This window comes from Procambarus clarkii, chromosome 36, assembly GCF_040958095.1.
Source record: "Procambarus clarkii isolate CNS0578487 chromosome 36, FALCON_Pclarkii_2.0, whole genome shotgun sequence".
NCBI lineage: Eukaryota > Metazoa > Arthropoda > Malacostraca > Decapoda > Cambaridae > Procambarus > Procambarus clarkii.
Window position 1 is genome coordinate 28,094,721 of NC_091185.1, and position 21,774 is coordinate 28,116,494.

The 21,774-nt window shown below is 41.2% G+C and overlaps 1 long non-coding RNA gene across 1 annotated transcript; it reads left to right on the forward strand.

Annotated features, from left to right (window-relative positions):
* The first annotated feature begins 42 nt into the window (after positions 1–42).
* On the forward strand, positions 43–20,756 carry LOC138371514 (uncharacterized). The gene is made up of 3 exons (XR_011230523.1): positions 43–106; positions 15,130–15,323; positions 19,565–20,756. It is a non-coding gene; the product is annotated as an uncharacterized lncRNA (long non-coding RNA).
* The last annotated feature ends 1,018 nt before the right edge of the window (positions 20,757–21,774 follow it).

The window sequence follows — 21,774 nt, forward strand, 5'->3', positions numbered from 1 at the left end:
CACATTTTTGAATAAAGAACCGACTCACTTTCTCTATTCATCAGAGAGGACAATCCGGTACTTCAATGGACCATTCTCACCCATCAGTACCACAGCTGCTCGTAAGGTCAGGGTCAATAACATTAATGAGGATTATTGATCCTTTAATAATCCTACTGTTCGAGGAGGAGTCGTGCGAAGCTTCGAAAATCACCTTAGCGTCTATTGCCACGCAATTTCACTTTGCGATAAGGGAAAAGAAAAGTTTATCTTGTGACGCTTTATCCTAAGATATATCTATAAATATATATTATATTATATTATATTATATTATATATTATATTATATTTCGGTTCAATAGACGAAGGCAGACTTCATATTACCATTGTTGTTCATAACAATTTATCTGATTGTGAGCGACTGTTAGGTTTATCAAATTCTTAGCGAGGCAGTCCATTAAACTCGCTGATACAGACATCCTGAAGTACAAGCCATTAGGAAGTTGAATTATTAAGGATAATAAAACACCTTATTAATCGATTCCCCATCACACATCCGCCCTAAATACCCAGTCCTCACTCCACCCAATTTTGACGGCCGTCAATCATGAATGTTTACCAGTTCGGTGTACTGTTCGATCCTTGTTCCTCGCGTTCAGGGATCGAACACCTTCCACTTGGCATAAACCGTGAGATATCCCATCAGGACATCTGAGTGTCGGAACGTAAACAGTTGTGCACGCGCCTTCCTTATGGCTGGAGGCCTGACTGTCGCAGGCCAGGTCCACGCACGCTGTCTTGGTGAGATGGGAGAGGTGCTGGGAAGGTGTGTGTTGAACATCTTGGTGAGATGGTAGAGGTGCTGGCAAGGGTGTGTGTGTGTGTTGAACATCATGGTGAGATGGGAGAGGTGCTGGGAAGGTGTGTGTTGAACATCTTGGTGAGATGGTAGAGGTGCTGGCAAGGTGTGTGTGTTGTTGAACATCTTGGTGAGATTGGAAGAGGCACAAGCAAGGTGTGTGTTGAACATCTTGGTGAGATGGGAGAGGTGCTGGCAAGGTGTGTGTGTTGTTGAACATCTTGGTGAGATTGGAAGAGGTACAAGCAAGGCGTGTGTTGAACATCTTGGTGAGATGGGAGAGGTGCTGGCAAGGTGTGTGTTGAACATCTTGGTGAGATGGGAGAGGTACTGGCAAGGTGTGTGTTGAACATCTTGGTGAGATGGTAGAGGTGCTGGCAAGGCGTGTGCTGAATATTGAATATCGATTTTCAAGTCGTATGCGTGAGCACTTTGGCTAGTGAAGCAGATGCTTCTAGAGAGAGAAAGTATCGAGTATGTTGCTTCACTCTCCCCCACCACGGCACTTGTGGCCTCGTGGAGAACAGGCAGAAACGTCTTGCGTCTTGTAGCGTCTTGTAGACGTCTTGTAGAGCGTCTTGTAGAGCTAGCAGATTTTCCTAGCTTTTTTTAATACTGTGATTGTATAGTTCCAAATTTTAACAAATTCAAAATGTAGTCTCTGATTTGACTGACAATTTCCGCTCCTCTAGTAATTTCCTTTGATGAAATGGGTCAGTTGATGAAGAAGGGAACTTGCAAAAGGTTCATTGACCCCCTATATTAAACAGCTCCTCTCTGTATCTACCAACCTTTACTTATGTACTTATCAAACCTGTGTTTGAAACATTCCAATAAATTTACTGCTTTCTGATACTTAGTAATTCAACAGATCTACAATTCTGAACCGCAGAGTTTATTTATTTTCTGATTATAAACTATTTGAGTCCACTCTGTCTTGTTCTATTTTAAATTGACTCTTTAAAGCACAAATCTGTATCTCCCTTGTTCAACATTTTCATCCGCTTGTGTATTTTTCCTCAACACTTTTCTTGCTCTACGCCCGTCAAGAACAAGTAAATTTTGGTTTCCATTGTTCAAAATTTATGTTTTTTAATGGCAAATGTGTGGAGCAAGACTAGTAACTGTGTGACTCACCATAGATGTAAAGTGCCTTGTGTAGTGACTGTTTTGAGCCTCTTGTTGAATCACTTGTGATATATATATATATATATATATATATATATATATATATATATATATATATATATATATATATATATATATATATATACGTACGTACATGTGTATATAACATTAATAATTGTGTATCTACGAGAGATTGTCTCTTGCTTAGCTAAACGAACTATGGGGTTCAGTTCCTGAACCCATTATGTGCCTCTGTAACTCTTTCCACCACCGCCCACAGGATGGGTATGGGGTGCAGAGTAAAGAAAGAAATTGAAAAAAAAAATCTTAGAGCACGTTGCTCAGTTCTCCAGTGAATAACAAAGTGGATCTTACACGCAAAACATAAGTCTTGAGGATTAACATTCACGCTTTTGTTAATATATTTCAGCTTGCGGGGCTCTCTTTCGAGCACTGATTAGCAGATTAGTCCTCGCTTCGTACTAATCGTGAATCCCAGATGCTTTGAGCAATTTGCATTTTCAATTTCACTATTGCTTAGAATCTTTAAATGATGGCTTGTAATCCTGTTTTATCTTTATATGCTTAGAAGTAGAGATTTTATCATTGAAATTTAATTTTCAGTCAATTTTGTCTGTTTAATTCAGCCCTTCAGTCAAAGCCCTGTAATATTTGCTGGGCTTTGACTGAATTTATTATAAACTATATTTTAGTGTCGTTGGCAAGTTTACTGACGTTCATGATAATCTCTGAATCTGACGTTCCTGATAATCTCTGAATCTGACGTTCCTGATAATCTCTGAATCTGACGTTCCTGATAATCTCTGAATCTGACGTTCCTGATAATCTCTGAATCTGACGTTCCTGATAATCGCTGAATCTGACGTTCTGGATAATCTCTGAATCTGACGTTCTGGATAATCTCTGAATCTGACGTTCCTGATAATCTCTGAATCTGACGTTCCTGATAATCTCTGAATCTGACGTTCCTGATAACCTCTGAATCTGACGTTCCTGATAATCTCTGAATCTGACGTTCCTGATAATCTCTGAATCTGACGTCCCTGATAATCTCTGAATCTGACGTTCCTGATAACCTCTGAATCTGACGTTCCTGATAACCTCTGAATCTGACGTTCCTGATAATCTCTGAATCTGACGTTGCTGATAATCTCTGAATCTGACGTTCCTGATAATTTCTGAATTTATATAAATGTATTAATATCGTTTAAGATAGACCCAGAGACAGAAGTTTGGGGGAGTTTAACTTGCGACTGTAAATCTACTCCACTGATGAGGCAGCCCGGTCTCCTCAGGTCTTCCAACGTCATGAAAACGTCGGTTTAAAGTGTCCTCAGTCTGTCCTCAGTCTTTCCTCAGTCTTCATCATACAATGTTTCCTCTAGCTGGCAGGTGATGCAGATATCTGAACTTATATCTTGCTCAAGGTGATATCTTGGGTGATATTTTGATAAAGATGAATTTTTATGTTAAAAGGATGCTGCTTTTTGGAAATTTTCCTTATTAAGGCTACTGATAGCCCAGTCGATGGAGCTTCGGCCTCACACGCCGTGGGGTCCAGGGTTCGAGTCGCCTACAGCCCAGATGAATGGAATTCAATGTTAAATGTTGCAAATCAAAGTAAACAAAAATATTAGTTACTAAGACGAGTATTTGATCGTTTTTAGACGAAAAGTTGACTTCTCTTCCACCGTGTTGAAAACTGACTGACGGAAAGCACAGACTATGATGAAAGTTTTAATTATCGATTTAGCTGGTGAGTGATAGTGCGGACGTCTCCAAGACATGACGTGAATGGCCTCGTCAGGTTAGTCAGATAAATGTCTTTTTCGCAGTGAACATAATTGCATTTACATATAAAACTTAGAATCGAATTAGCTTCAAGGACGTAAGTGTGTGTGTGTGTGTGTGTGTGTGTGTGTGTGTGTGTGTGTGTGTGTGTGTGTGTGTGTGTGTGTGTACTCACCTAGTTGTGCTTGCGGGGGTTGAGCTCTGGCTCTTTGGTCCCGCCTCTCAACTGTCAGTCAACAGGTGTACAGGTTCTTGAGCCTACACTCTATCATATCTACATTTGAAACTGTGTATGGAGTCAGCCTCCACCACATCACTTCCTAATGCATTCCATTTGTCAACCACTCTGACACTAAAAAAGTTCTTTCTAATATCTCTGTGGCTCATTTGGGCGCTCAGTTTCCACACACAACTCTGTGTGTGTGTGTGTGTGTGTGTGTGTGTGTGCGTGCGTGCGTGCGTGTGCGCTCATCTAATTTCGCTTGCAGGAGCCGAGTCTCGGCTCTTGGGTCAGGCAACTGGTGTACAGGTTCTTGTATATCATTACACTGGTGTAATGAGTGTCTGGGATGCTCCCGGACGCAGGTTCGAATCCTCGTCACGGCCCTTGTGGATTTGTTCTTGTATATCAGTTGGGCTCTATGTCTACAGTTGAAACTGTGTATGGAGTCAGCCTCCACCACATCACTGCCTAATGCATTCCATTCATTACCTACTGACACTGAAAAAATTATTTCTAATTTCTCTGTCTCATTTGCATACTAAGTTTCCACTAGTGACCCTTGTGGGTGTATCACCCTTAATAAATGGGTATTTATCTACCCATTCAAATCCCCCTTGAGAATTTAAGTGTCTGTTAATGTCTCCTCTAACTCCTCCATTTTCCAGCGACTTGTGTAATTCACGCAGCCTTTCCTCATAACTCATGCCTCGTAGATCCGGGACTAGTCTAGTGGTAAACCTTTAGTCCTTCTCTTACCTCGTCTTGTGCTTGCCTTGACAGGACTCAAAACAGCATACTGCAGGACTGATCCGAGGTATGTGGTATACAAAGTTCTGAATGATTCCTTATATCAAATTGATCAAAGTTACTGTAAGCCAGTCTTGCACATGCCGCTGATGACATAATGTTGATATGAGCTTCAATAGACAAGTTCCTTGTGATTTCTTAAGTAAGATTCTTCTCTATGAGTTACGTTCAAGTAGGCATTTGTTGGACAGTTCTTTCATCTTGTCCAGGTCATCTTATTGCTGTCTTTCCGTTATAATTCCTATGTTCCTCCTCATAATTTTTACAACACTAGCAAACACTGAGAGGAATAAGTCTCTTCCCTTCCCTCCTCCTTGGAGGTTAATTTACATATTTGAAAAAGAGGATGGGTGGGGGAGGGAGAGAATTATTAGGGGAAAGCACCAAGCCATTACGACTATATAGCACTTGGAAAGGGTAAGGATAAGGATTTGTGATGGGACGGGTGGGAAGGACTATTCCTTCTCTCCATTAATAATGGAAGGACCATTCCCAACCATTCATTCCCCAAATGGTGCCCCCAAATGGTGGGGAAGCAACGGTCTTGCTTCATGCAAGTCGGCGTTCGATCCCCGACCATCCAAGTGGTTGGGCACCATTCCTTCCCCCCCCGTCCCATCCCAGATCCTTATCCTGACCCCAAACAAGTGTTACATAGTCGTAATGGCTTGACGCTTTTCCCTGATAATTCCCTCCCTCCCCCCTTCCAATTCAAATTATGAATTGACTCATTCCTCTCAAGTGTTTACTAATGTTCTTCAATTTACTCGTAGAGTTCAATACATTTTCTTACAACACTTATGATATATGCAAATTACCTAACATTTCTATTTCTCTGATTCTCAAGATTCCATCCATGATACCTTGGCTTACTGGTTATCATTTGGAACATTTTATTGTTCAATCCCCGTAAGTATTTTATATATCCGGGAGCCGGTCGGCCGAGCGGACAGCACGCTGTGCTTCCGTGGCACAGAGCTATGCTGTGGCCAGGGATCTGGTTGTGTGATGGTGAACTGCTTGTGGCATGAGTATGTTTGGCCTGTCTGTGATGTAGCCACGTGAGGGAGCCGGTCGGCCGAGCGGACAGCACGCTGGACTTGTGATCCTGTGGTCCCGGGTTCAATCCCGGGCGCCGGCGAGAAACAATGGGCAGAGTTTCTTTCACCCTATGCCCCTGTTACCTAGCAGTAAAATAGGTACCTGGGTGTTAGTCAGCTGTCACGGGCTGCTTCCTGGGGGTGGAGGCCTGGTCGAGGACCGGGCCGCGGGGACACTAAAAAGCCCCGAAATCGTCTCAAGATAACATCCATTCCATTCACCTGGTCTCTGGGAGACTCGAACCTCGGACCCGTGCGACTGAGCTATTTATTACCGCTGAAGTGTGGATAACAATTTATATTTGATATCTCTATCATGTATCCTCTCTCTTCTGTCTCGTGTACGTTATCGTTCTGTTAGGTTATCATAGAACTTCAATAGGCTTGTTAGGCATGATTTCCCTTCCCTGAATCCATGTTGGTCTATATTTACTTATTTATACCTCTCAAGGCGCCTGACAGCTGGGTGGACAGCGCTTCGGATTCGTAGTCCTGAGGTTCCGGGTTCGATCCCCGGTGGAGGCGGAGACAAATGGGCAAAATGTTTCACCCTGATATCCCTGTTACCTAGCAGTAAATAGATACCTGGGAGTTAGACAGCTGCTACGGGCTGCTTCCTGGGGGTGGGAGTGTAACAAAAAGGAGGCACTGGTCGAGGACCGGGCCGCGGGGACGTTAAGCCCCGAAATCATCTCAAGATAACCTCGAGATAAGGTGTTAAACATGATTTTATCCTTGTTACATTACCAAGTACCTCGCAGGATATGTTAGTGACACTGATATATAGTTAAGTGTCCCCTTTCCTCCCTAGTTTCGTATACTAGGAACGTATACCTAGTTTTGTACGACATTCGTCATCTTATGTTTACCCAATTTTCTATTTACCCATTTTTTTATTTTCTATTTACCCAACAGCTGGGTAAAACTTCATTCCTAATGGTCCCCATTTAAAGCTGGAGGAAGGACTGCCAGTCTTCATAGTTTCTTTTAACATTCATTGTGAAATATGTGCTGAAACTCTGTTAATCTGTTTCCGCCGGCTGCTGGTATCGAACCCCGGTCCCTAGGTCCACGGGTCTAGAGCGCTGTGTCCACTCAGCCACCAGTCCTCCCTGTGTGTGTGTGTGTGTGTTTGTTTGTGTGTTTGTGTGTTTGTGCGTGTGTGTGTGGTGTGCACTCACCTATTTGTACTCGCCTATTTGTGCTTGCAGAATCGAGCATTGGCTCTTGGATCCCGACTTTCTTGAAACCAGCACCGGTTGTTTATAGCAATTACTCCTGTCTTACTTCTCTATCATATCTAGTTTTAAAACTATGACTAGTGTTTGCTTCCACAATGTGCTCCTTTAATTCATTCCAATTCTCCTCTCACGCTAAAAGAAAACTTCCTAACATCTCTGTAACCCCTCCGAGTCTCTAGCTTTCACCCATGTCCCCTCGTTCTGTTGGTATTCCGTGTGAACATTTCGTCTAATTCCACTCTGTCAATCCCCCTCTAAGTATTTTATATGTTGCAATCATATTTCCCCGTTCCTCCTTTTTTTCTAGCGAAGTCAAGTTTAGTTCCTTCAGGCACTCTTCATATCCCATCCGTCGCAACTCTGGGCCAAGCCTCGCCGCAAATTTCTGAACCTTTTCCAGTTTCCTTATGTGATTCTTCAGATGGGGACTCCATGATGAGGCGGCATACTCTAAGACTGGCCTCACGTAGGCAGTGTAAAGCGCCCTAAAAGCCTGCTCACTTAGGTTTCTGAATGATGTTCTAACTTTCGCCAGTGTAGAGTACGCTGCTGTCGTTATCCTATTTATATGTGCCTCAGGAGTTAGATTAGGTGTTACGTCCACACCCAGGTCTCTTTCTCGCGTCGTCACAGGTGTTCCCCTTCATTGTGTACTGTCCCTTTGGTCTCCTATCACCTAGTCCCATTTCGTAACATTACATTTACTCGTGGTGAACTCCAGTAGCCATTTCTCTGACCATCTCTGAAGCTTCTTCAAGTTCTCTTGCAGGTTTCTACAATCCTCATCTGACAAATCGTATCATTAGTTTCGCGTCATCCGCGAACCTCGACATACAGGACTCGACTCCAGTAGACAAGTCGTTCACGTATATTAAAAATAGAACTGGTCCCAGCACCGATCCTTGAGGTACTCCACTCGTTACTGTTCGCCAGTCTGACTCCTCGACCCAGACTATTTCTCTCTGGCTCCTACCTGTTAGGTAATTCCAGCAAGGGCTTCTCGGCTTATTTCCACCTGCCTCTGAAGTTTGAGTAGCAGTCTCCTGTGCGGTACTGAATCAAAGGCTTTTTGACAGTGCAGAAATATGCAGTCTGCCCATCCTTCTCTGTCCTGCCTTATTTTTGTTACTTTATCATTGAATTCTAGATGGTCTGTTTGACATTATTTCCCTTCTCTGAACCAATGTTGGTGTTTGTTTACATTCCTAATGTTGAGATATATAGAAGAGTTGTTACATTCTTGTACAGCCAATAGTACGAGTAGCGTTTCGGGCAGGTCCCTGGAATACGATCCCCGCCGCGAAGAATCATTGTTACAACCAAGTACACATTTTACTGTTGCGTTAAACAGAGGCTACAGTTAAGGATTTGCGCCCAGTAAATCCTCCCCGGCCAGGATACGATCCCATGACAAAGCGCTTGCGGAACGCCAGGCGAGTGTCTTACCACTACACCACGGAGACTGGTAAAAGGTTAGGTTAGGTTAGGTTAGGTTCTGTTCTGTTCTGTGCGTAACCAGTCTTAACCTGATTATTCCTTCAAGCACACACAGAAATCACAATAGCGTGATGCATCAAATGAACAAATCCACAAGGGCCGTGACGCGGATTCGAACCTGCGTCTGAGAGCATCCCAGACGCTGCCTTATGGTCTTGGACGCAGGTTCGAATCCTCGTCACGGCCCTTGTGGATTTGTTCATTTGATGCATCACGCAATTGTGATTTCTATGTGTAATGATGTAAGGGCGAAGAGAGAGAACGGCCTATTAACATAGCACGGGTGCAGGGGGTAGTTGTTTAAAACCCTGGTTTGTGCCTCGGAGAGGCTGCAGGATCCAGTAAGTTCAGTAGAACTTCGGTTTCAACTCCTTTTGACCAAGTCGTAGCTCAGTCGATTAAGGCAGCGTTTGGGATGCTCCCGGACGTAGATTCGAATCCTCGTCACGGCCCTTGGTGATTTGTTCCTATAAAGGGGATGTTTGTCAGTGATACTGGTTTGCAGTTAAGTGCCTCGTCCCTACCTCCTCCTTGAAAATTGGTTTCACATTTGCTTTCTTCCAGCAATTGGTCAACTCTCCCTTCGTAAGTAACTCATTGTAGATTCTTGCCAGAGGCACGCTGAGGGCTTGCGCTGCCTCTTTTAGTATCCATGGTGATACATTGTCTGGTCCAACTGCTTTAGTTTCATCCAGTGTTGTTAACTGTTTCATTACCTCCTCTACTGTCACTTCTATATCCGTTAGTCTCTCATCTTGGGTCATCTCCTCTTCTACCAATTAAGAGCTGCTCAGGCTCAGTAGTGAACACTCCATGGAAACTGGTATTCAGTGCGTCGCAGATTACCTTGTCACTTTCTGTATATGCCCCTTTTGTTCTCCTTAGTCTTGTCACTTGGTCGTTCACCGACATTTTCCTTCTTATATGTCTATGTAGTAATTTAGGTTTATTTTTCTCTCTGATCGCAATATCGTTCTGATTGTTTCTATCCAATTCTCTCCTTTTATTAATATATTCGATCCTAACTCTGTTGTATCTAATTCTATGTCCTCATTACATCTAATACTTGTATGAGTGTGTGTGTGTGTGTGTGTGTGTGTGTGTGTGTGTGTGTGTGTGTGTGTACTCACCTATTTGTGCTTGCGGGGGTTGAGCTCTGGCTCTTTGGTCCCGCCTCTCAACTGTCAATCAACTGGTGTACAGGTTCCTGAGCCTACTGGGCTCTATCATATCTACACTTGAAACTGTGTATGGAGTCAGGCTCCACCACATCCCTGCCTAATGCATTCCATTCGTTAACTACTCTGACACTGAAAAAGTTCCTTCTTACGTCTCTGTGGCTCATGTGTGTGTGTGTGTGTGTGTGTGTGTGTGTGTGTGTGTGTGTGTGTATGTGTGTGTAAATCCGTTTTGCATGCAGGTGATCAAAACCCACTAATTTCACTTTCCATAAAACGCTTACTAATGGCCTCAGCGAAAATGAGCGATCAGATTGACCTGAATATCATCTCATGTATATAATGACAAATGAAAAGTCCCACTATGGCTATCTAATTCAGTCAGTTCTATCAGCTGATGAGACCAAGTCCTCGCGGAGACTGATTCAAGGAGATAAAGAATCTGTCGGAGTCTTGGGAGTTCAACACATGATCGCCTTCCCAGTGTCCGCTCAATTAGATCAAGTTCTTCTTAGAACGCCAAAATAAACTGCAAATCTCAATGAAAGTTGTGGTAAAACTATCGGGCAAACATCGCCGGTTATTCTGGGTAAATGACTCGCGTCTAATGACTCGTAGCATGAATATGCCCTCATTACTTTAACGAAGTGAGCGCTCTATTCAGTGTGTTGGTAAGTGTCTTCATTCTTCAGGCGGGAAGATGAGATGCATCCGGGTTGACGACCGTTTACATATCAACAGGAGCAACAGGAACCGTTTTCCCTGACCTATATGGCCGTATTTTCAGATTTAAAAATCCGTTCTACCGTTTACTATACGCGGTGAATTATTAGAACACAAAAATAAAGACACTAAGCATCTCTCAATCTCTTTCAACCCTTTTACCCTGTCGTAGCTCAGTCGATTAAGGCAGTGTCTGGGATGCTCCCGGACGCAGGTTCGAATCCTCGTCACGGCCCTTGTGGATTTATTCATAAAGACACTAAGCGTTTAATTTTATCGCAGGAAAGAGAGGGAGGGCCAGCGAGCTCAGTCATTCCATTCCAAATCTTTGCTAACTCTCTCGAAATTGCTGAGTCTATTGGCCCAGCCACCGAGATAGACTTTGCGTGGGCATATCCTCGAATACCGTAATGGGTGCGCTCTGAGTAATGACTCCACGAGTGTGGTCCTCAGCCAGCACCAGCCTCTCCAAGGTCGAGCCCAAATGATCGCGATTTTTTTTTCGCCTTGGCTCAGCGGTGTTGATACCATGAGAGATTAAAAGCAGGGAGTACTATTTTTGAATGAAAATTAAAAAAAAGGACTAAATTTTCATTAATAAATTTTAATTTATATAATAAACTATTACTGACTATTGTAACTTTTTCTAAGTTACAATATATATATATATATATATATATATATATATATATATATATATATATATATATATATATATATATATATATATATATATATATATGGGAGAGAATGTCAGTGTGTCCAACGTTGTCCCTTGGGGCTAAGCTCACCTAAATTGGCAGTAGGAACATTCTGGGGTATAGGATAAACATAGGCTGGCCGGAGTCGCCCGAATGCAGACGGAAACAGCGTTAGAGGGTCACATTCAGACCCCCATGAGGAGTTTTCGCACTTGCTGCAAACTAACCATGTAAATTTAAAAACAAAAAATTTCCAACGAGTGGTTATTTTTCTTCTAATTATATGAAACATCATTCGCTGATACAGGGGAAAATTAACGTTTTTTTATATTCATGTTTCGTCCGTAACACAATAAACACACATGTTAAATACAGTCTTAACTCCTCCCTCAGCCCTACCAACCGAAGGCAGATACCCACCTTCGCACAGATAGAAAGCAGATGGGTAAATTTCTTCTTTCAAGGAATATAAATTTTCGGATATTCAAACTTCAGCCGTACTACTATAAACACCCAATTTCAACACTGCCCCCATATTTTCCGAAGCGTCAAAGCAATAGGGGAACTAATTTTTATTTTGAGAGAGAGAGAGAGAGAGAGAGAGAGAGAGAGAGAGAGAGAGAGAGAGAGAGAGAGAGAGAGAGAGAGAGAGAGAGAGAGACGGACAGAGTGAGACAAAATATATTTGTGGTCTGAAACTTAGCTTGATCTTCCTCATGAGACAGCCTCGGTCACTGAAACTTGTCCAGGAGGCCTGAAAAGCCTTGTTATCCATCTACCCGAACCAATCATTGGTATTGTCGGATCGGTTAATGTCACTATATGTTTAATATATGAGTTAACAATTACACAATAAAGGGAGATGCTCCACAGCCAACACCTCATTCTGATGGGCCTAAAATTACTCAACTTCTGATTAATCTCCATAAATAACGTGTTAAAAACCCGTCATATTTGCTCAACTCATTGAACTTAGTAATTTATTCAGAGATCAATGAACTTTGTCCTCTGCTTTATGATATTCGTGATTAGTAACCCAGTTTATTCATTGACTCATGCATATGCAATGCTGTAACTTGAATGGCAATTTGCAGGCAGAGATCGAAGTCTATTAGTGAGTTTCTGTGAGAGATTGTCATCGATAGACATGTTAATGTTTCAGACTATTTTCTTGGTGTATTCTCGTGTAGGGTCCTCCACTAACTGTATTATAAAACGCTCTATGACGGTAAAGATCCATGGGCCCAAGGATGTATTATAGAGCACTAATACACAAGATCCACGGGCCCAAGGATGTATTATAGAGCACTAATACACAAGATCCACGGGCCCAAGGATGTATTATAGAGCACTAATACACAAGATCCACGGGCCCAAGGATGTATTATAGAGCACTGATGCACAAGATCCACGGGCCCACGGATGAATTATAGAGCACTAATACACAAGATCCACGGGCCCAAGGATGTATTATAGAGCACTAATACACAGGATCCATGGCTCCCAGGATGTATTATAGAGCACTGATACACAAGTTCCACGGACCCAAGATATATGCTATAGATATATATATATATATATATATATATATATATATATATATATATATATATATATATATATATATATATATATATATATATATATATATATATATTGAATATTGTATAAAATACAATATACAAAAATATATATGATGGGTAACAGACACATCTAAACAACTATACTATTTTATGGGGGAACTTTTCCTTATATGTAGGTCTGTAAAATTCTGATGTGGCATTAGAAAATAAAATAGAAAGGCTTTAGAACTGAACAGTTTGTGATACACCAAATGCATTATAAGTATACTGTCGTGATGTGATGTGGAATACAAATATTAGAAGACCAAAAGATGGAACTCTTGACCAAGATGGTTCAGTCCTACTTTACGAATATTGTTAAGTAGTTTGAAGAGTATTTACGATTTACTTTTATGGTAAAATAGGGAAAAAAGGAGACGAATAATGCGTGAGGAACGATAGTGATTATAAAGATAAAATACATTTTTTTAAGAGTAAATTTTTAGCTTCTTTAACATAAAAGTAAATCGTAGATACTCTCTTAACTACTCAACAACCATATATTGCTCGGCATCTCGAAAGTGGCCGAGAGACACGGAGTAAAATACAGACAGAGAAAATGACAGAAAGATAGAGAAAGAGAGACAGATAGAGAGAGATAGAGATAGAGCGAGAAAGTGAGATAGAGATACATAGAGACAGGCTAACTGACAGACAGAGACAGATAGAGAGGCAGATAGAGAGGCAGATAGAGAGAGAGAGAGAGAGATAGACAGAGAGACAGAGACAAGCAGATAAGAGTAAAATTGATGGATCGATGGAAAGATGAATGGATAGATATTTGGATATATATATATATATATATATATATATATATATATATATATATATATATATATATATATATATATATATGTCGTACCTAGTAGCCAGAACTCACTTCTCAGCCTACTATTCAAGGCCCGATTTGCCTAATAAGCCAAGTTTTCCTGAATTAATATATTTACTATAATTTTTTTCTTATGAAATGATAAAGCAACCCTTTTCTCTATGTATGAGGTCAATTTTTTTTTATTGGAGTAAAAATTAACGTAGATATATGACCGAACCTAACCAACCCTACCTAACCTAACCTAACCTATATTTATAGGTAAGGTTAGGTTAGGTAGCCAAAAAAAGCTAGGTTAGGTTAGGTTAGGTAGGTTAGGTAGACGAAAAAACATTAATTCATGAAAACTTGGCTTATTAGGCAAATCGGGCCTTGAATAGTAGGCTGAGAAGTGCGTTCTGGCTATTAGGTACGACATATATATATATATATATATATATATATATATATATATATATATATATATATGTCGTACCTAGTAGCCAGAACTCACTTTTTGGCCTACTATTCAAGGCCCGATTTGCCTAATAAGCCAAGTTTTCCTGAATTAATATATTTTTTCTATTTTTTTTCTTATGAAATGATAAAGCTACCCATTTCATTATGTATGAGGTCAATTTTTTTTTATTGGAGTTAAAATTAACGTAGATATATGACCGAACCTAACCAACCCTACCTAACCTAACCTAACCTATCTTCATAGGTTAGGTTTGGTTAAGTAGCCGAAAAAGTTAGGTTAGGTTAGGTTAGGTAGGTTAGGTTGTCGAAAAACAAATAATTCATGAAAACTTGGCTTATTAGGCAAATCGGGCCTTGCATAGTAGGCTGAGAAGTGCGTTCTGGCTACTAGGTACGACATATATATATATATATATATATATATATATATATATATATATATATATATATATATATATATATATATATATATATATATAATATGGATAGACGTTTGAATAGATGGAGGGATAGGTTGACAGCTAAACTGATAATCGGGTAGATGGATAGATATATGGATAGATGGATGAAAAAATAAGTAGACCCATAGATGAATGGATAGATAGATGGACAGGCGGGAGACAGACAAAAAGACCCGGGCCACACAGGTTACACCTACCCTAAATACAAATTATTTTTGTTTACCCTTGGTGTATGTGTCTATATGTACCCAATATGTACCCAAATGAGACTTTAAGCCTTCTCTGGACCACAACAAAGGTACCTTGAGACTCGACCCAATCATCCTTGTCCTATTAGATTCAATCCATGATATCATGGGTATTTGCATATCATTTAACCGGATGAAATTGTATTATAAATGCATTGTTTATATTTAGGGTTGATTATTATACTTCATATGATGTATAATACTAAATTACCTGACAGGATAATTGTTTTTTTGTTTATAATGAGTTCCATTGCTTTCAACAGGTTTCGTGAACGGTTTAGCGAGTTCCAGAGCTCACGAGTAGGAGATAACTAAGAAATAGCGATGCTTTGGCAAACGAATGAGAGGAAATCCAGGGACTTCAGTGGGCTTATCAGACCTCTGGTGTGGTTGGGCATAGGGACGGGAGTCTTCCCCTACTCTGACACCCGCAATGGGACTAAAATCTCGACTAATGGTGAGCAGAGGGTTAGTGGACTCCGCTATGCCCCTTAGATATAATAACGTAAGAACTTCTATAGAAAACGGTATGTTTACTAGGTGGGACTATGTTGTTGTTGTTTTATATTCAGCTACTTAGAACAAAAGTTCCGAAGTAGCACGGGCTATGGTGAGCCCGTAGTGGACTTACCTGGCACAGGAGCGGGGCTGTAACTTGTCTGGGACTATGATATTCCTCGTGTGTATATACAACCCGTTCTCGCAAATTTAATAAGTCAATATTGACTTATTAGTTGCGTGCATAGGTGACATACTAAACATAATAGTTTCCCTTGAAAAGCTTCATAGAAAACACCGACCTTACCTAACCTACTTAGTATGTTAAAATAAGCATCTTATAGCTTCGTAATTACAATTGTTACTTAACCTATTATAGGTATAGGTTAGGTAATAATTGTACGAAGTACAATTATTGTAATTGTTATTACCAAGCAATAAGATGCTTATCTTAACATACTAAGTAGGTTAGGTAAGGTCGGTGTTTTCTATGAAGCTTTTCAAGGGAAACTATTATGTTAAGTATGTCACCTATGCACATATTTAATAAGTCAATATTGACTTATTAAATTTGCGAGAACGGGTTGGTATATACGAGGGTGCCTCGATCTTATTATAGGGTGTTATTATATTACCACCTAACCAGGGTGCTTTAGATATAATAATCTGTATATTACCGATATAATAATATAATAATCTTGGTGAAAACTTAATTTAAAAAAAAAATCCTGAATGTCATATTCTGAGTTAGCTTTAATCGATATGACAACGATAGCTTTGTGGTGTCAAGAAGAAGAATTGTGAATATTCATCTTTCTAGTATTGTGGATTGATTTTGAATCAATCGACTTGAGAATGGTCCAGGACGGACCGAAACGTCGTCGTCCCTTCACCTTCTAGTGTGTGGTCTGGTCAATTTACTTTAGCCACGTTATTGTGACTCATCGCCTGCTCTAGTATTGTGTATAATATTCATCATCTCTAAGCCCAGGAAGTTACACTTTTGATGAGCCAGTTACACGAGTTCTGGTCATGCAGCTGTGGCCCATCCAATGGCCGCTATCTGTGAAGTCACACACAGCAGGCATCCATCAGTCTCAGGAGACTACGGAGTTGCACTCGGGTGTCGGCCTGGGACCAGATTCACGAAAGCACTTACGCAAGCACTTACGAACGTGTACATCTTTCCTCAATCTTTGACGGCATTGGTTACATTTATTAAACAGTTTACGTGCATGAAAACTTCCCATTTAACTGTTGTTATTGTTATAAACAGCCTCCTGGTGCTTCGGAGCTCATTAACTGTTTGATAATTGGAAACAAAGCCGCCAAAGATTGAGAAAAGATGGACAGGTTCGCAAGTGCTTTCGTGAATCTGGCCCCTGGTCTGGAGTGGCCTCACCAGGGCGCTAAGCCAGGGTAAGTTGATACGGGGGGAGAGAAGCTGTTACCCATGCAGCAGGTCCACCCTCTCCACGGCGCTGAAAGTCTCCAATGGAAAGGCAAACGCCCGTACGACTGGTTCCAGCGCCGTCGCAGGAACTGTGAGTTCCGGGTCAACAGTCATGTATTTCACACAGTAAACAAATTTTTTATATTTAACTAAGATTTTTTTATTGTTTTATTGGATATTTAGCTAAAAGCGGCGCCGTGCAATCCGGACTTGTGGATAATAAAATCCAAATTGAAGAAATATTAAGGCTTGCAGCAAGATTTTTTTCCAGAGCTAAGAGGGTTTTAAGCCATCAAGAATAGGCTAATGCAACTCAATCTCACAACCCAAGAGGATAGAAGGAACAGAGGGGGGACATGATTACAACATACAAGATACCGATTGGACTCAATAAGTATTTATCAATAGAAGGCACCCAGCAGGAGAGACTATGTAAGTGGACAAGGATAGCCTTTTCATATTCAATAAAACATTCAAGATTCGAAGCCATATTCCACAAAGAAATTCGTCAGAATAGTTAAGCTGTAATCACCTAGTTGTACTTACGGGGGGTTGAGCTTTGGCTCTTTGGTCCCGCCTTTCAACTGTCAATCAACTGGTGAACAGGTGCCTGAACCTACTGGGCTCTATCATATCTACATTTGAAACTGTGTATGGCTGTGTAACGCACCAGGTACAACAAGGCCCCTGGTAGACGGGGCATAGAGAACTATAGACAGGACTGTCCCGTAGACAGTTTGGCAAGCACTGTTAGGTGATCACAGTGACGGTAGGGTTTCATGGAACATGAGGAAGAGAGACGAGCAAGGAGAAAGGGGAGGGAGAGAGAGAGAGAGAGAGAGAGAGAGAGAGAGAGAGAGAGAGAGAGAGAGAGAGAGAGAGAGAGAGAGAGAGAGAGAGAGAGAGAAAGAGAAAGAGAGAGAGAGAGAGAGAGAGAGAGAGAGAGAGAGAGAGAGAGAGAGAGAGAGAGAGAGAGAGAGAGAGAGAGAGAGAGAGAGAGAGAGAGGAGGAGGGAGCGCGTGGAAGGAGAACATGGAAAGTCATCACTTCTGTCAACACTCCATCTCTGTCCATCAGAGTGTTTGGCAGGGCTGAGGTTTACCTTCTTGCTCAACCAGCTTCTTGGTCGTTTCCTAAGCCAACCTAATTACGGAGCAGTCCCAACCATGCCCTAAGCGGTGGCACCTCGCTAGTTCTTACACCATATACCGCACACATATATGTGGATTGGTTGTTAAGGCTACACCCTATGCCTCTCAACCATATTACGGTTGAGAGGCGGGACCAAAGAGCCAGAGCTCAACCCTCCGCAAGCACAACTAGGTGAGTACAACTAGGTGAGTACATACTGGCTATAGCGTCCAGGGACGTACCACACACCCTTGGTATAGCGAACAGGGACGTAGATTTATGCCAAAAATAACCAAGTGGTCACAATAACGAAGAGCAACGCCAATTCAACGTTATTTACGTCGAATCAACGTCAGGCTAACGTCACGCACTGGGTAACGTACCAGACGTGGCTTTGCCGAGTTGTTTCAAGCGAAGGTGAGACATGCATGTGAGTTGTTTCAAGCGAAGGTGAGACATGCAGGTGAGAGAGTTTACTTCGCCTTTACACACAAACATCTAGGTCCATTTCATCATGGTTACATGCTAATTTAGCTGTTATTGTCGGTGTTTGGATGATTGGTTACAATTGGGTAAGTACCAATCCTTACCCCAATCCACCATTTTTGTCGATCATCCCACACCACTTTAGCGAGGCTACCAATCAACACTACATAACACCAGCTAAAACTACCAATCACCCTATATCACTTTAAAATGACCTGTAATCCCTACCCCAACACCACTCTAACGAGAAAACCAATCACCACCACACACAAGCACACCAATGACCACCCCACACCACTCAAAAGCCAACCAATCACCCCCCCCCCCCACATCCCTCCAAAGCCCACCAATCACCACCCCACACCACTCAAAAGCCAACCAATCACCACCCCACACCACTCAAAAGCCAACCAATCACCACTCTACACTCAAAAGCCAACCAATCACCACCCCCACATCTTTCCAAAGTCTACCAATCACCATCCCACACCACTCAAAAGCCCACCAATCACCATCCCACACCACTCAAAAGCCCACCAATCACCACCCCACACCACTCCAAAACCCACCAATCACCACCCCACACCACTCAAAAACCCACCAATCACCACCCCACACCAATCCAAAACCCACCAACCACCACTCCACACCACTCCAAAACCCACCAACCACCACCCCACACCACTCCAAAACCCACCAACCACCACTCCACACCACTCAAAAACCCACCAACCACCACTCCACACCACTCAAAAACCCACCAACCACCACTCCATACCACTCCAAAACCCACCAATCACCACTCCACACCACTCCAAAACCCACCAACCACCACTCCACACCACTCCAAAACCCACCAACCACCACTCCATACCATCAATTAATATTTTCAAACACCCGCACCCCTCAAAAAAAGCATTCTGTTGACCAGACCACACACTAGAAGGTGAAGGGACGACGACGACGACGTTTCGGTCCGTCAAGGACCATTCTCAAGTCGATTTGAGAATGATCCAAGATGAACCGAAACGTCGTCGTCGTCCCTTCACCATCTAGTGTGTGTGGTCTGGTCAACATACTTCAGCCACGTTACTGTGCCTCATCGCCTGCATAGTATTCTGTCCTTCCAGAACCCCACGACGGGCGAGCGAGGTTCAGACTCCTCCCACTAAGCTTCCCAACCTTCCTGTCTCTGGTCTGGGTCTTCGTCCTGATAAGCAACGCTGGAACCGGCAGGTTTGGTAAGGTAAACCCGTTCACCTGTGTGGTAGGTTTGGTTATCTTTATCGAGAGGGAACATTGTATCACGTGAAGTGTTATCATGTGTGACCAACCTACTGACCTGTAAAACAATGTGGGAATAAACTTACTGACTTGTAAACAATGTGGGAATGAACTTACTGACCTGTAAACAATGTGAAAATGAACTTACTGCTCTGTAAACAATGTGTGATGAACTTACTGGCCTGTAAACAATGTGTAATGAACTTATTGACCTGTAAACAATGTGTCATGAACTTACTGACCTGTAAAACAATATGAGAATGAACTTACGGACCTGTAAACAATGTGTCATGAACTTACTGACCTGTAAAACAATATGAGAATGAACTTACTGACCTGTAAACAATGTGTCATGAACTTACTGACCTGTAAAACAATATGAGAATGAACTTACTGACCTGTAAACAATGTGTCATGAACTTACTGCCCTGTAAACAATGTGTCATGAACTTACTGCCCTGTAAACAATGTGTCATGAACTTACTGACCTGTAAAACAATATGAGAATGAACTTACTGACCTGTAAACAATGTGTCATGAACTTACTGACCTGTAAAACAATATGAGAATGAACTTACTGACCTGTAAACAATGTGTCATGAACTTACTGACCTGTAAAACAATATGAGAATGAACTTACTGACCTGTAAACAATGTGTCATGAACTTACTGACCTGTAAAACAATATGAGAATGAACTTACTGACCTGTAAACAATGTGTCATGAACTTACTGCCCTGTAAACAATGTGTCATGAACTTACTGCCCTGTAAACAATGTGTCATGAACTTACTGACCTGTAAACAATGTGTTATGAACTTACTGCCTTGTAAACATGTAAACATGTACAGTGGGTAGCAGACATCTTGATTTTCAACTGAATTAAATTTTACTGGAGTTTTTATTGTGATTAAGTTCGAGGCCTTTATGTAAAGTTGTCTTTATTGAGCATAACGTAAAGTTCCTAATCCTTTTATGGAGTATACGTCTTGAGGTCTACTTGTGATAAACAAAGGTTATATAGTTGTAAACCGTGAGAATAAACAACACCCCAATCAAGCTTGAATCTCTAGAGGAAACCTGTAAATTTCTCTTGTTAGAATATATATATATATATATATATAAATATATATATATATATATATATATATATATATATATATATATATATATATATATATATATATATATATATATATATATATATATATATATATATATTTTGGATACTTTAAAGTAAGAGAGATTAATGCAATCAGACAAAGTTGTGGGTTAAAAAATCCATAGAAAACTCTCTAAATGCAAATCTCAGATAGCACCAGCTACCAGAAGCGTTTCAGTGACAGGTGTGTAAAAAAAAAACCTGTTGAAGCAGTAGCTGGGAGACAGGTGTGTGGCGGGGAGTCATCAAGGCCATATGTGCGAGCAACCACAACAGCGAAAAAAAAACAGGTAAAGATTGACAGGAAAATGAAAAAAAGATCATTTATCAAAAAGAGAGAAACTAACATCAAAATATCATAATACATTTGACCTTTGTGTAATGCCCAGTCAAATGGTATGCATACCCCAGGGGCCTAAGGGCACGTTAAGACTCCCTCCCCCTGTCAACACCACTACCCTGGGCTTAAACTATATCAACAACCTCTTGTAGGATATTCTGATCACAAGAGCAAATTCTTACAGCCGCCGTAAAAACGTATTGATTAACCTGTAAGTATACGTTAGGTCTATGTTGAGATAGTAAGCCGATCTTTCTGTGCCTATTCAGCGTGAAACGAGATTCTCGGATTTGTTGTATTTTGCATGTAAACTCAAATGCATATTTTTGCATATTAAGTTTACCTGGGCGTGGAAACGCTGAGGAAAATAAAGTACATATTTGTTAATTGCATTACGGCATGATATCTTGTTTAGAGAAAGTTCAGCTATCGTAATGATGGTTAACAACTAATAGACAATTATATTGAAGAATTTGATAGCCTTCTAGTATGGAAAATCACCATGAAAATATGGATTTTCTAACAGTTTTATATTCTACCTTGAGAAGTATTGAC